Genomic DNA, 11,978 nt, shown 5'->3' with positions numbered 1-11,978 from the left:
GCCCACATCATTATCATCAATTGCCCATAAGCATTCTGGAACATTACTAAATTCTGGCGGTAAAGGTCGAGTCAAAAACTGAGAGGCGAGTGATTGCTGAGGTGAAATTGTTAGCCGAATTCCGTCCGGAGAACAATGTATTACTGCATGCAATGCCTTCAACAAATTTAGCCCCAGCAAGTTCTCCCCACAGTTTGTGGTAAGTAGAAATGGACACTGTTCCGTGAAGGGACCCAGTGTTATCGGTACCGGCAAAGAGACCGGACAAACTACAGGTGTGCCTGAAAACCCTACGGAAATGTTGGATTGCCCTGACAGGGGAATATTTGGAACCCGTGAATGATCAATGGAAAATTGCTGTGCTCCCGTATCTACTAAAAATAGATGCTTGTATTTGCCACCGCCATCTCAACGTAGGGGCCTTTCTGATGAACGGGAATAGGCGTAGGTTCCAAATCCTGCTTCGGGCAATCCTAGCGAAACAGAATATTATCAAAAGGAAGCTCTTCAGAGAGGTATGCGGCAGAAGGGTGATCAAAAATGTTTCTATTATCCACATTCGAAACTTGCTTATCTTGTGAAGGCGGTTGCTGTGATTCTGGTGTAAACTGACCTCTGCCAGGGCCCCCTGCACCTGGGCGACCTCTGGATCGTCTACCCATGTTCCCAAATGACCTTTGCTGTAAGGTCGGACATTGTGCGCGCCAGTGGCCTTCCTGCCGGCAATAGGCACACTGGTTAATGGTTACCGGAGCCAAGAGCGCACTTCCCTGTGGAATGTACTGACCTCTAAATTGATTACCCCCTCTAGGGTTTCTAACAATCTGCTGTAATAAAACTTTAGTTTTCAGGTCACCCTTTTTTTTCTCAAGTTTCTCTTTTTCAGTATTTACATAGTACTGCGCCATATGCAATACTTCTGATTGGGACTTCGCCTGCCAAGCGCCTTCAGAAGACATAATCTGTAACAGGATGTCAGGCAGCAATCCACGTACAAATTTGTCGACAAATAACCTTTTCCCTGACTCTGTGCCTAAGTCTTGTCCACTGAAATCTGAGAATACCTGCTCGAACCGATTGAAGAAATCGGTAGCACCCTCAGACTTTCCTTGGACACAGGCCGTAAGCTTGTCCCAAATGATTCTTTTTTTTGGAACCATAATTTTCAATTTTACCATAATTCTATCAGGCAAGGTTAATATCACTTGAGGTGGTTGTTCGCCAGCTGGTCTTTCTCTGTTTAGCCTAGTCATGTTATCCCATGTATCTCCCAACCCAGGTATGTCATCTATAGTCCTAATCTGTTTCCACAAATCAACTGGCAGGAGTACGGGAAATAATAGGTCAATATCACTTAAAGTGAATACCAACGACTGTAAGACCGACTCTATTTCTTTATAGAATCCGGTCGGATTCTTTCTTATATCGGGAATAGATTGCTTTATGGTGTTCACTTCCTGCCTTGAAAACGGGACGTGAACAAACTGTGAAACGTAATGTGCAGGAATTTCTCCGGCGACTATGCCTCGTGCAGCATCAGCCGCAATCTCAACTTTCGGGACAAATGTCGGAGGGACCTCTCTCATAGGCAACTGAGAAGTAGGCAGCTCCGAACGCTTACTAAGCAACAGAGCCAAATCAAGCGCTAAGGCAGTCGAAGAAGTATCAATCGAAAAAAGCTCTCTTATAAACACTCAACAATTCTGCGGGACAACAAATCTTTCTTCTTACACACTCATTCTGTAGGTGCTCTACCATCACCTGTATCACTTTCTTTTGCATTTCTAACATATACTGACTATATGTGTCATATACTTCATCTGCAGTTATCGACATATCCGAAATCCATCTTATTGCGTCCTTTGTACAAATTCGCGCTTCCTCACCTTTTAATTCTCGACGAGGAGAAAACCGTTTCTGTAAGTGCATAATACCTAAACTATCACCATCTGCTTCCTCATTCTGTCACTCTTCCAACTCCTTCCTATACTCAAAAATCCCCTCAATATGCTCATATACCTTCTTCGCAGTATCTCTGGACAGCGCTAAGACGTTCAAATCCCGTAACCCTTGTGGGAAATCTACATCATTTAGTCCATTCCACATTATACTCAAATGAGTCCCTAATCCTTCGATAAAAACATTTGTCTCAGGAATATCTTTTAAATTTTCGAGTGTGGAAAAAACATCAGCCTGTTCACCCTTCTCCATACAATGTTTAGCCCAAGCAGTCAATTCACTCTTTTTATCTATGGACACAGTATTACGAGTCACAACCCTTGGTCTTGCTCCCTGGTCTACTACAAGCGATGCAGAATAACTTGGAAGAGGAAGAGTAGGCACATTCTGAATAACAACAGGTGAAGGCAAGGGGGCAGGCAAAGGGGCGACGGCTGGAAGAACAACAGGAAGAACAGCAGGGAGGACCGGAGGAACTATAGGAGGGGGAACTACAACAGGAAGGGGCAAAGCGCCAGGAAGAGGGACGTATGGAGGTGGCGCGGAGGCATCGGGCCTTCGTTCATGCAAAAGTTTATTAATCAATTCATCTGACGTATGAAAATCTTTTGAAGGGTAGATTTTCTGAATGCCTAATTGAAATGCCCTGTCCGTGTTCCTAACTGACTCCAATTGTTTATTTTGATCATATAACCGTGTCTTTTTGACACTTGTCATATGTCTACGCATGTGTTTCTCTCTACTCTTTTGTTGTTGCAAAGCTTCTGTTTTCCAACTGTGCATCGCGTCAAATGCTGCAGGTCTAGCCTTTCTCTTTACTAATACAGACTCTAAATATTCTATACGAGGGATTTCAAAACTACTATTGGTTGGCCACCGAAGATTAGAATTATGTCTGGTTTGTCTCTGCCAAATGTCATTAAATGCTATACTACCAAAGCCTTTCTTACAGTACATAGTACATGCCGGCGACCCCTCCTGTGGTGCGGGACGGCTATCTTCCAAAGATTGTCTGTCGCTGCGGAATAATGCCCTAAAGCAGGCAGACAATTTCCCAGGCATATCAAAGTTCTGGTGTTACCTGGTTAAATAATTGTGCTCGGGAGTACAATGCCCCAAATTCAAATTTGTCAGGGTTAGGTTAAGAATCGTGGCACGATTCACCTGACCAAAGGACTGGGAGGCCCGATCGGGTTACTAAGGACAATGCTAAGGACCCACGTGTCTGGTGATTTTCGGCAAATTTACCCACCTCAAATATATGGACCCTCGTCAAGACGTCGTCTCGGGCTACAGCTCACCGTCCAGGGATCGGATCGTGCAGTTACGTCGAGGAATTCGCTTCTCGTCTAGAGTGGCCGTTTCTGTTGGCACCGTCCGATCCCGGTCCGATAGCCGAGCCAACCTTCAACGAGACGAAGTCAATCTTGAGGGTCCCTAATCGGGCGCCATCTGTGGAATCAGAAAAAATACAATAGTACGGCTGTTACACCAAGCAAAGGAAAATACATCGACACAGGCTTGTAAAGAATCCCAGAATCTTTATTACAAAACTGAACAGTATTCAACAAAGTACACAAATAGCTATTTGGCCGTCAATACATCACAGAGACCACCAGCAGGGTTCAATATGAGCAGTGAACAGAATTTCCTAGCTGGACATCGACACATTTATACAATTTGTAAAATGATGTCCAGCCCTCTTACAGGCAGGGGTGGACTGGCCTATAGGGAACTCTGGAGATTTCCCGGTGGGCCTCTACACCCTGGGCTTCTTTTGTGTGGTATTTCTACATTTTCTCATAGGAAAAGCATTGAGCTTGCTGAAAATGTGTACTATGGGGCCACTTTGAACTTTATTTCCAGGGCCTCTTTTGGTCCCCAGTAATTATTTCCAGGGCTTCTTCTAGTTCCCAGTCCACCCCTGCTTACAGGTTAATCATACACTGGGCTAGGGTCGCGCCAGGTTCACTTTCCTAATTTACATATCTCGTGCATGCGGTTTACTTTTGAATACATTTACTAACACACTCCATTATTCTTTAATTTAACATTTACATTCTTTACATACTGTATTAATACAGACCAAACAAATGTTTCACATATTATATTCGGATAGCATTACTGTTCTTGTATACTTGTAGTTTAACATTGCTAATTCAAGTAATCCCCTGCTCCCGAGGTAAACAAAGGACAAGGTCTACATGACCCTAACATGTAGCCAGAAGGCAGGTTGTACATTAACTCTCCTACAGAGGTTGGAGAGGTTAAGGCAAGAACAAGGGCACATGAGACGGCCATTTTAGATTACAGGGTGACTTTGTACAAAACCCCAAAATGGCGGTTCTAACCTAAAATGGAGGCTTGATTCAAGATGGCGGCTTACATCAATTTCTAAGGTCAAGACCTTGCCGTGGAGAGTTATTCGCGTACAATCTTAAGCAACTTGGCGTAGGCCAATATACATACAAATCGTTATAATAGGAGGCATAATTTAATATCCGGTTCGACACTACGGGCACTGTTGGGGGATTGTTGATGAAGATTGTTTGGGTGGAGTGGGAGCCGGTAGGGTAGGCTTATGTTTTAGGTGTGAGTGGGAAGGGCTTGGTGCTAAGGTTTGGTATAGTAAGAGTTCATCAAGTTATTTTATACTGCGGACAAGGGGAGGGCTCCGAGTTCAGTGCAAGAAAGAGCGATCCAATCCACGGAGCATACCATGGAAGCATGCCAACTACAGACCAGAGTACAGTCCAACCATCTAGGAATCATTGCCCCTAGAGTACAGTCCAATCATGTAGGAATTATTGCCCTAGGCATCTCTCGTTATTGCCCACATCATAGGAACGCCTATACCGGGGAGGAAATTGGACAACGTAATGTCGTTAATGTCATGTAACAGACATGGCTTTACAAATCAGAAAAGAATCTGGTTAATTTCAAATTATAGCAAAAATCATAATATAAACATTTTATGTCTGCATGAAACACACCTAGCTAGTCCCTCCCCAGTTTGGCGGGATGGTGTATCCATAGATACTGCTCTTCAAATACCACATGCTACAGGGGGGTAGCTACATACATGCACCGCTCCTTAGAATTTAAATTGCACTACCAGATTGGAGACAGGGAAGGATGCTATATTATATTGGCTGGAGAAATCTCTGGATTAAAATTGCTGTTGATAAACATATACGCTCCAACCACTGACTGCCCCGACTTTTTTCACCACTGTGCCAACCATATCCACACATTCCCGGAATATGATACTGTATGGGCAGCCAATTTTAATAGGGCCATCACGTTAGAACTAGAAAGGTCTTCTTCAGCACAGCACACTCTACCACCACTAGCTCAGGCATGGACCCCTATCACAGATTATCAAGATTTGCATTATATATGGCGGGTGAAGCACCCTGCCGGTTTAGAATACTCCTTCTTTTCAAGTGTTCATGGTAGCTCCTCTAGAATTTACTACATTATGGCTATCCTCCGCCTCCTCCTGGCTTGAGGTGTGGTGGAGGCTAACATGCTCCCCCAAACTCTTTCGGGCCACTCCCCAGTGCTGATCCACATTGCAGGACTAACAGGGCCCGTGAAAAAACTGCAATGGCGGTTCAGAGCCAGTGCTCTAGATGATGCCCTGTTCAGTGGGGAAATTGGACGAGATATACAGACCTACTTTCAATCCAATGAGGGTTCGGTCCCCAACCCAGGGGTTGTCTTGGAGGCCTTTACAGTGTTTGTCAGAGGATGTTGTATATCAAAGGAAAGGGGGAGTGTTGAAAGCCCTGTATAAATCCATGCGTATACTAGAAGCTGCCATTAAAGCGTTAGAAACCCTGCAGGGGACCTGAGATTCAGCTGAGGGGCGCAGCACCCTGAGAACAAAAAGAGAGAAACTGATCCAAATGGCAATCAGGGAGGAGAAGTTTCTCGGAGACCCGATTCCAGCAACAGGATATGGTGAGGGTGACCGTCCCAGCAAGACGCTAGCATGGGCTATCAAATGAGAGCACCAACTGACATCCATTGTGGAGATAGAAGACCTGAACGAGTGCCTCATTAGGGACCTTGTGGCAATTAATAGCTCCTCCTGAATACTATAACGGGTTATATACATACCGATCAAACGCAGAACACAGCATTATAGCACAATACCTAGATAGGATAGCCTTGCACTGGCTAGATCCGAACCAGGGGGAGACTCTAAATGCACCCATATCGGACAAAGTGATCAGGAAAGAAGTTATATCTCTCCCCAAAAGGTGCCTAGATGGGATAACGGGCAAATTATATAAGACCTACATAGATTACTTGCTGCCACACCTGCGTGATATGTATGAGAGCATCCTGTCCACAGTCGTCCTTCCCAAATCCATGAGAACTACCTTAGTAACAGTGCTCTTCAATCCTGAAAAGGACCCCCAAAAATGCACATCATATAGAACAATGTCTTTAATTAACACTGTGTTAGGCATGATTGTATGCAGTACCCTTTGGGTGCACTACAACAACCCTGACATCCTGGCAATAGGAACCCAACCTTTGGTATAAGGCTGTACTACACAGGTTGGTAGTGTGTTGAGCAGCCAGGCTTATCTCAAGCAGGGTCAATGTGAGCTGTAGGGAAGTTACACAGAGATTCACAGCGACAAGTATTTAAATAAACCCTTACACACAGGTTTCTTGAATAAACAATTATTAATGTAATTATCAGTCAGTTAGAATAGACCTTCTTCAGAAGGGAGTAAAATAAAAGCAACACACAAATACTCTTCAAAACTACACACTCTTAACTTCTAAATCAGTCCAGGCCCTTTTGGGATGGCCCACAGTCACAACCTACCCACTCAGGTGACTTCAATAGCTAGGGTGATGGGTGCATTAACATCTTACTGTTGCCTTTAGAATTCTCTTAGGAATTGGTCAAAGGAAAAGGTTATTAGAACAAGCAAGAGTTCGCAAATATTCTTAAGCAGCCAAATACTTTTGTATCCCCTAAGCAGAGTCATTCAGTATAGCAGGTTAAGCCAAAGTCAGTGGGCAAAAGTCTTATATGAGCTGAAACACTTCTGGTAGGTAAGCAAGAAAAGTCTTTGCACAATGTTGTATAAGTCTTTGAAGAAAAGAAGAACCAATGTAGGGCCACAGGCTGGTTAGGCTTGCGAGTAGTAGAAGATGCAAGCAACTCTACAAAAAGAGGTAAGTACTCTCAGACTTTACAGTACCTTTGGATTGAAGAAAAAGTGCAGCAGATGACTTATATTCCTGTGCAGCTCTGCAGATCTCACTGTTCATGGGCCTCAGTCGTGCGGACAAGAGGGAGGACTTCTTGGGACTCCTGCACTGCAATGGAACGGCCACCGCTTGCAACCGGCAATCTTCAAACAAGTGGCACTTCAGTGTTTCAGCTCCTGGTGACTACTGCAAATAGCAACACTGTGGTTTTTGGCTGTCAAGATGGACTTTCCTTGCTTCTGGGGTCCCACATTCTGTTGAGGGGGCTCAAGCTTGGTCAGTCCTGCTTCCTGGGAGTCCAGAGTATCTTCCAGGAGCTCTTGGCCAACTTAAAAGCAACTCACACAATCTGGTGTTCTTCACCCTGGTGTTTCGGTTTCCAGCAGCAACTCTGTGGAAATGCAACCAGCACTGCGAGAATGTCCAGGTGGCTTATTTTGGAGTTGATTGGTCCCACCAACTCAAAGGGAGAAGTCGTCCTTGCAGGGGCTTCTCTGTCGATACAAATTTGGAGCTTCAGAACAGCAGCAGGGCTTCACTGGGCAAACCAGCGGTCCAGGAGTTGCAGCAGGCTTCCGCTTCAAGTTCTTCTTCTGTTCCTTCATCCAGTGGTCGACTCTGCCTTCCAAGCCAAAAGCCTTGCCTTTAATTAAGTTCTCTCCCATTCATTCCAGCCTAGCTGTCAGTCACCCTGCACATTGGCTGTCCTTGCCGGACAGTCAGCCGGCCAATCACTACAGAGTGCAATTGGGTCTCTTAGGAGACTAAGCACGGGGAGTTTCAGACACCTCCCTCACTTCCTGCCCCCACCAGACACCCTGCAGACAGAGGCGGGCTTCACTCGTGAATCCCGCTAAAGGTAAAGCAAACAAAGGGACCAAACCTGGTTTGATGCGCAGAGTACATTTTAAGAAGGATCTTTTCACAAAGAAATGGCAAAAAAAGAAGACCGGGGCCATTTTGGCAAAAATAACACCCTTGGGTGCTTTACTCCAGCTGTGAATCCACACCAAAGTAGTTAAAAGTAAACCACTGCCACCAGCCATTCAGAGAGAAAAGGGTAACATTAAAATGATACATGAGATGCTAGACAAAGGGCATACTAAGTAACCCTTCCAGCACCCTATTGTAAGATAGTGTGTGCTGGGTCTAGAAAGTTACAAATGTAAATAAAGTCAATTTCACTTTACTTCTCTGGGAACCTGTAGTTTATCCCAGAGAAGGTATTTAAACCTTTGGGGAATCTGAAAGACTTCCATGTGCCACTGCACTGAAGGTGCTGTGTGACACAATGTAAAAGATGATGTCCATGGAGTTTGTCAGACTCCATAACCAAAAGAAACACAGAGTTCAAAAATCACATTTAAAATACATGAGTGGGAAAAAAGGGTTTCATTCTCTCCAGGTTAAAAAAAAATCAAGTCCTCAAAATCCAGCAAAGTTGCTGGGGGTCTCGAAGGTAGAGGGAATTAGCACATTTCTGAGAATTCTCCCTAACACACTGACAACAAAATAGCAGCTAAAATACTGGCGGGCCGACTCCTCCCAAATATGCCTGTACTTGTTCTCCCGGATCAGGTGGGTTTTATCCCTGGTTGCTCGACCCAAAATAATCTGAGGTGCCTAGTCACACTTATGCATAATATTGACCCAGAAATCCCCATAGCAGTGGTGGTGCTGGATGTGGAAAAGGCCTTCGACTCTGTGGAAACGCCATTCCTGTTCAAAGTCCTCTGCCGTTCCGGATTTGGTCTTACATTCATACGCTGGATCCACCTGCTGTTTACAGGACCCAGGGCAGCAGTGTATATGAATGGTATGGCATCAGAATATATTCACCCAATGTGGGGATCAAACCAGTGATGTCCCTTGTCACAGATCCTGTTCGCCCTTGCTGTAGAGCTGCTGGCCTTTGACATACAAGATTTCTATGCTCATCGGGGCATATGAATACACTCACAACTCATTATTGTTTCCCTATACACAGACGATATATTACTGTATGTCGAACACCCTAGGCTGAATTTACCACCACTGACACAAGGGATGAGTAGATTTGGAGACTTCTTGCGACTAAGAATAAATTGGAATAAGTCGGAAGTATTACCCCTGACTCTGCGAGTTTAACAAATAGATGTAGGAAAAGACATCTGATGCTGCCCCCAAGGCCTAAAATGCATGGGTGTCCTAGTGACCCTCTCAGCAGGAGATCTATATAGGGAAAACTATGTGAGGGCACTAGAGCTGCTTTAACATAGAGTGAACTCGTGGATCCTCCTACCTATCTTCCAGACGACCCGTGTCGCACTGGCTAAAATGGTAATCTTGCCCAAACTACTCTACATGTTCAACAACGTGCCCATCTGGCCCCCGATACATTTCTGGTCCCGAGTCAAAAGCCTAATGGCAGGACTAGCCTGGGCCAGCAGACAAGCCAGGGTGTCTTACGACACCCTTGCGCTACCATATGCTTTACCCACTGTTCGCTAAGAAACTGGTGTCCACCATCTACAAGATGACCAGAACGTTGAGGGAAGTGGGCGGACAGACTAATAGGAGGAAATGGGAAGCGTCGCAAGGGACAGTGATAAGTGAAGAGCATTAGAAACGTATATCTATGCAGACACCCACGTTGTCTCCAAAGGGCCGATTTAGACTAATACATTTTAAATTCCTAGACCAAGTATACTTTTCTCCGGTCCGCATTTTCAGATTCTTTCCTGGGAGATTCCCTCTTTGTAAAAGATGTAATGGGGACCCGGCTGACTTCTACCACATGGCACGGTCCTGCCCACGTTTCAGAACTTTTTGGGGAAAGATTGAGGAGGCGCTGTCTGAGATGTTACCGACCACATGGAACTACACACTGGAATTATGGCTGCTGGCACTGCGTAAGGGGGCCCCTCACCCAGAGAGGAGGCTGTTGGGGATGACTATTGTGACAGCCAGTTACACAATAGCAACAATGTGGAAAACGTACAGCACCTTGTTTTCTGTGATGGCTAAGTTTTATGAATATATGTGAACAAAGCGAAACTCCATGAGCTTCAACGCTCCCAGTCAGTAGTAGGCCGATTAATATTGGGCCCTTTTAGGCATTATGAAGTCTGAGTTGACACTAAACATGCTGGTAGTTGGGGGAACCCCCCAGCAAAGTGATTTAACCTACTAACGAAAAAAAATTACCTCATCAGTAACATGAATAACTAACTGAATAACATGAGTATCGAACTTTGGGCAAAGTCGTTCATAATAACGTAAAGAATACCTGACGATGTATACGTTCTGCTGAACTGTGACTATATGAGAGCCTGCGCTATTACTGATTAACCTCCATTTCACTAAGATATCCCTAATTGTGGAGCGATTAGACTGGAATGTGTGCTATCCTACGTGCTGTATTGGGGAGCCAGGAGGGGATACCTGGGGAGTTATTGTTTGTTATTATTTTTTTTTTTTATTGAAACATCAGCCTGCTATGCCTCAGTGCAAGCACTGGGCATCAGACTTTTATTACAACGTGAAAACATATTCCTAAATTTACTGAAACAAAACATGATATACTGCCTCAACTTAATTGTCCAAGAAAGAGATTGTTTTAAAACGGCCAAAGGTTTGTCTCTAGTCATAATGAATCCAAAAAATGTGACTACAGCACAGCTCAATCTAACACAATGACCAGCCGCAGATTATGACCACCAGTCTCAGCCGCTTAAAGTTGCAGGAATATAATTTCCTAGGTGCTGCATCCATTTTGGTATGATCTGCGTGGAATTGATGAGAAGATGCTCAGAGGTTTTGATCTCATTGAGGCAGAAGCGACACAAGTTATCGTTTGCGTCATTAGAATGACGGAGCCACAACATCTCTTTAGTTTTCGCGGCGTTTAAACAGAATCTCAAGAACTGGTCGCGATGATGTCGAGAGGGACAGTTAGTTAAGTATCGACTTGGAACATTTAACTTATGCGCTCCTATTCCAGAATCTAAGGTAGTCAACATCTTTATGCATTGATCGTTGTTCTGGATCCAACACCAATATTGAAACTTTTTTTTGCAAGTTGTGGTCTCATTGTGAGGTCATTCAGGGTCAGGTCAGCGCTAAGTAGGATTGATTCCATTATTTGTTTCCACTTTTCTAAGAGATTTGATTTTCCTGGACCTGATCTCACAGAAAAGATTTGAAATGCTGGCGGTATCTGGGTCAGATTCATCTTGCGCAATGCCGTTAGAGATTTCCACATAACGCAAGCGTTAAGAGAATTTAATGAAAGTTCGTACCTTATCGGGATCATTGAGATGTAAAGGGGAAGCTTCAGAACACGCCTCCAAAAAATGCCTTCCAGCTTCTGCCAAAACAAGACATCGATATCCACCCGGCTTCTGACCATTGTAATTGGTATTGTGTCCACTGATTACTGTTGTTTAAAACCAACAAAGAAAGAAAAAAAATAATAATACATCTGTCGATAGTAAACGTATGTGGACTCTTAGAGAAATGTTCTACTCCTGCATGTGCAACTTGTTGATGGTATTAGCACAAGGGTATTCTTTCACTGCATTTCTGAGCAAGGGCAATGTTTGCCCTGATTATGCTACCTTGTCTTGCATTTGCATAGCGCCTCCTGCCATATGTGTAGGTAGGGTGGCCCCTCTGTAAAGCACAGTCTGATAAGATGAGAGAGCATTGGCAGAGCCAGGGTGGGGGAAGGGAGGCGGCCGCCCCCTCCCGGTTCCCCCTGGTGTCCAGTGCACACCCAGTGCGCCCCCGAGCCTCCC

This window comes from Ambystoma mexicanum, chromosome 11 (assembly GCF_040938575.1).
Source record: "Ambystoma mexicanum isolate Mex_15411 chromosome 11, UKY_AmexF1_1, whole genome shotgun sequence".
NCBI classification, from domain to species: Eukaryota; Metazoa; Chordata; class Amphibia; order Caudata; family Ambystomatidae; genus Ambystoma; species Ambystoma mexicanum.
The sequence above is the reverse complement of the archived record's forward strand: the minus strand, read 5'-3'. Positions refer to the sequence as shown.